Genomic DNA, 5057 nt, shown 5'->3' with positions numbered 1-5057 from the left:
CAGCTAAATACCGTTTTGTCAGCTAGAGTATAAAACTGTAATTTAACAGCATATAACAGCATATTTAACAGCATATAGCTGTAGCTGACAAAACGGTATTTAGCTGTTTATTTCAAAAACAGTAACACACCGTATTTTTACGGTATGATGCTGGCAACCACAGCTGCCAGTAGTTTACCGTTTTTTTACAGGATTATTTAGATTAATAGTCTGTTTTAATTAATACTGTTTTTTTATTTTTTACAGTGAAAAGTCACTTTCGACCCCCCCCCCCCACACACACACACACACACACACGCACAGAGACACAGACACACACTTCAAAAGATCCAAAATCTTTAGGAAAACAGCAGGGCCCTGAATAACTAAATACGCTAAACCTCATGGATCTGTGTAGCCAGTAACAGTCACATGTAATTTAACAGTAAATTAGTCTCAAATAAAAAAGACTTGTTATAATAATTAAAGTCTTGATAGACATCAGGTAGTCATATGTGTTGAAATAGCACATAAAACCTCACCCATATTCAAACAAGGAAACAGTTAGATATTAATTCTGTGACTGAGACCAAAGGAATTTGGAAGAGGTCCCATTTATTTATAATCTCTCTCTTTTTTAAATATTAGACATCATATTTAGGAGATTTATGAGCTGTTGTTCTATTAATAGACGGATTTAAAAGAGCTTGCGTACATTTATTCTGTAAAGTCAACATTAAAGATAGTAACAGCTTGGCAGCGGGAATGTGGAGGTTTGAGCTAAAACTGACTTCAGAGATTTTAGTGGATTTGCTGTTGTTGTTTTTTGGGGAAAGTAATGTGTACTCACTCATGTTTCATGGACAAATATTTCAGGTAAGGAAGAAAACTTTTAGTTCTCTTACGAGAGTTCTCTCGTACTGCGTTCGTAGAACGCTGCGGGAAAAGGTCTCTTTTCACGAAATACTGAAGCAAAATTATCCTTAATTTTCATAAATGTAAAACGCATTGCAGCAGTGCACAGCTATGGCGAGACGGCTCGCTCGCTCATAGGCTGTTCTGCGGCAACTGCATTAGCCTATCGAGCGAGGGCTGATGCAATGTCAGACCAATGAGAGCGCTTCGCGCGCTCCTCGCCACATCCCGCCGAAACGGGTGTGGCAGTCCCCTATAAAAGGAGCTCGAGTAGGCTGATTCAACTGATTTTCATCTCTTCAGCGAAGCGCACGCATCGCTGGATCACGAAGAAGCTAACGCCGTCGAGAACAAGCATCTCAGCGGGACGAGCCCTTGAAGCTGCTGGCCTTCGCCGCCTTCTACAAGCCGTACCTGCTGCGCTTTCCGGCGCTACATATCCTTTTCTGCTCTGTTTGTGTGTGTGTGTTTTGTGTTCTCCGAACACTCACCCTCTAAAAGAGCCGCGTCTTTTTCAAGATGCCATCCTGTGGTTCGTGCCGAGCCCCGCTCACCGAGGGAGACCGCCATGTCATCTGCGTCTCCTGCCTGGGTGAGGCTCACGCAGCGCTCGCGCTCGCTGACGGCGGCTGCCCTCACTGCGAGCTTCTGCCGATGGTGACTCTGAGGACTCGCCTCGCGCACTTCTCCGAGCCTGCACGCCCTGCCGCGATGCCGCGCCGTAAAAAGCGCCGCTCGCAACGGGCCCCGGAACCAGTCTCTTCCCGACAAAGCTCGCCGGTTCGCCCGCCTGCTTCGCCAGCTTCCCCCGAAGCACTTCCCAGTACACAGCGACCGCAGTCTGCCGCCGCTTCATCTGAGGGAGCCGCTTCTGAAGCTGAGTCGGTGGAGAAAGATTCCTGCTCTCTGCTAGCATCGGGCAGTGAGGATTGGGCGAGCTCTGCGGATCTCACGCCTCCTGCTTGTAAGCCCTCGGCTAGAGCTAGCATCGAGAGGGAGCTCATGCGGGTACTCGCGCTGGCCGCGGCGAGCCTCGGCCTCGAGTGGTCTGCACCGAAGCTCCCCTCTCGCACCCGGCTGGATGGTAGCTTCCTCCCTGGCGAGCGTACTTCTCCGGAGTCTAAGCCCGCACCCTTTCTTCCTGAGCTTCACGAAGAAGTGGCTAAGGCCTGGAACGCTCCGTTTTCCACACGGACACGATCCTCGGTTTCGCCAGCTTTCGCTTCCGTGGATGGTGCTCAGGACCGAGGCTACCTCTCCCTTCCGCCGGTGGAACAGGCGATAGCGACCCACCTTTGTCCGCCCTCTGCTGGACGGCGGACTAAACCGGTGTTGCCATCTAAAGCCTGTCGAACTACGTCGACGCTGCTCGCGCGGATCTTCTCCGCCGCTGGGCAGGCTGCATCGGCTCTACACACCATGGCCACGCTACAGATCTTTCAGGGCGATCTCCTCCGTCGACTGGACGAGATAGGACCTGAGGATGTCTGCATCGCGGACCTGAGAAGCGCGTCGGATCTCTCCCTCCGCGCTACAAAGGCTGCAGCACAGGCCGTGGGACGGTGTATGGCTTCCACTACCGTAGCAGAAAGGCATCTTTGGCTGACGCTCACGGAAATGGGTGACTCAGAGCGCAGCGCGTTCCTCGACGCCCCGCTTTCCCCCGCTGGCCTCTTCGGATCTTCTCTCTCCGAGTTCGTGGAGAGATTTTCCGAAGCCCAGAAAGGGTCTCAGGCTTTTAAGCACTTCTTGCCGAAGCGCTCCAGCTCTACAGCGGCCCGTGAAAAACCGGCCTCACGGAGCTCTCAGCCTCAGCCCCCGCCTTCTGCATCCTCTTCACAGCGACAGCAGCGCAGCTCTCAGCCCCGCTCTCGCTCTACCAGCCGCCGCCCCACACACCGCGGGCCGCGGCCGAGGATCACTTTGAAGCCGGAAGCCCCAAAGAAGTCCTAGCACGCCTAGGAAAGCGCAGGTGTGTAAGCCCTGTTGCGGCCGGGCCCTCACCAAAGCGCACCGCTGTCTTAGTCCCAAGATTTGCGACTGCTTCAGCGTTTTCTGCAGTACACAAGCCCGCACAGCTGCCCGCTTGCCTGCACACAAAAGCCGTTTTTACGGCTACCCAGATAAATCCCGAAAAGAGTGTATTTTCTGGTGTCCCGGCCACGGCCGATGGTGCTATAAACGTAGTGCTGATGCCCACTCCTTTGTGCCCATCCCTACACAAAAGCACAGCCCCGCACACGGGGCCCGCGCTCATAAGATCGACTCAGGTCGATCGCGCTCTAAACATAGTCAAAGTGCCCACTTCCCAGTGCCCACAAACACTATGTCTGGCAGATCACAGTCTCCCCGTAAAAGCGGGATCTGTGCGCGCCCGCGCTGCTCACACAGACAGCGCGACCAAAGCAGTGAACGTGCCCGGTCCCCGCCCACGTCCACCTGCAGGCTACATGAGTCCCATGCGACCTTCTCAGACCTCCCTCGCTCAGTTAAGCACTGTAACGGGGTCGAGGATGAGCGCTATGCCCGCTGTATTAAGCGCGCTCCCCGCCTCATATGTCACAGGCGTAACGCCTATGTTATCGCACCCCGAAGCACCACTGCCGCACTGCGGACAGAGCGAGCTTCGCATTCAGCCCCTGGCCGGCCATGCAGATGCGTGGGCCGCGCTTCCAGGGGTTTCAGACTGGGTGCTAGACATTATAAAGAGAGGCTTCTCGCTACAGTTTTGCCGACGCCCTCCCCGCTTCACAGCGCGCGTCGAAACCACGGTGAATTCAGAAGCAGCACACCTGCTTCGCGCCGAAATATCAAAACTGTTGAGCAAAGGGGCGGTACAGCTTGTACCCCCAGCTCAAAGCGAAAGGGGGCTATACAGCAGATACTTTCTAGTCCCGAAAAAGGACGGAGGTATCAGACCCATTCTGGATCTAAGACAACTAAACAGAGCTTTAGTGAAACGCAGTTTCAAAATGCTCACGACCAGAAAAATCCTCGCGCATATTCGCCGAGAAGACTGGTTTATGTCGATAGATCTGAAAGACGCGTATTTCCAGATACAGATAGCGTCACGTCACAGGCGATTCTTGAGATTCGCCTTCGAGGGTCGGGCATACCAGTACACAGTCCTGCCTTTCGGCTTGTCCCTGGCACCTCGTACGTTTACGAAATGCATGGACGCAGCGCTCGCCCCCCTCAGACTCAGGGGCATGCGAGTGCTGAACTATTTGGACGACTGGCTGATCATAGCTCAATCGCGATCACAGCTCGTGGAGCACAGAACCATGTTACTCGATCACCTCGAGAATCTTGGTATTATGATCAATTGGACAAAGAGCTCCCTGAACCCCAGTCAAACTATCTCGTTCCTGGGTGTCGTTCTGGACTCGCAGTCCATGACGGCGCGGCTGTCAACACAGCGCGCGCTGCACATTCAGCACACAGCGAAAGCCTTTCGCTGCGGTGCGACTACCACGCTCAAAAAGTTTCAGAGGTTGCTGGGTCTTATGGCCTCAGCAGCATCGGTTCTCCAGTTGGGCTTGCTTCGCATGCGCCCTCTGCAGTTCTGGCTAAAAGCGCGAGTGCCTCGCAGAGCGTGGGCACTTGGCCGATTACGCCTCAGAGTCGATCAGGACTGCGTGGCAGCCCTGAGACCTTGGGCGGCGAGCGATTGGTACCGTTCGGGTGTAAGCCTGGGGACTCCCTCGAGGGTGAAAGTGGTGTCTACGGACGCATCCACCTCGGGATGGGGAGCGCTGCTCGAGGGCAGACCGTTCTTTGGCCAGTGGTCAGAACGAGAGAAGCTCCATCACATCAACTGCTTAGAAATGCTAGCAGTTCACAACGCGCTGACGCGCTTTTGTCCCCAAATCAAGGACCAGCACGTCGTAGTCCGCTCGGACAACACGGCCGTGGTGTCCTACATAAATCGCCAGGGCGGTCTCAGATCCAATACTCTGTACAGGCTGGCCAAGCGCCTCCTGACATGGGCTCAGCGCAACTTGCGCTCGCTGAGAGCAGTGCATGTGCCTGGGGTCCACAACCTGGGTCCAGACAGACTGTCCAGGAACAACGTTCCCACGGGCGAATGGTCTCTACACCCACAAACAGTCCAGCTGTTGTGGCAGAGATTCGGCAGGGCGGAGGTGGACCTATTCGCGTCC

Source organism: Abramis brama (assembly GCF_963993115.1).
Source record: "Abramis brama genome assembly, chromosome: 13".
Lineage (NCBI taxonomy): Eukaryota > Metazoa > Chordata > Actinopteri > Cypriniformes > Leuciscidae > Abramis > Abramis brama.
Note: the sequence above shows the minus strand (reverse complement) of the source record.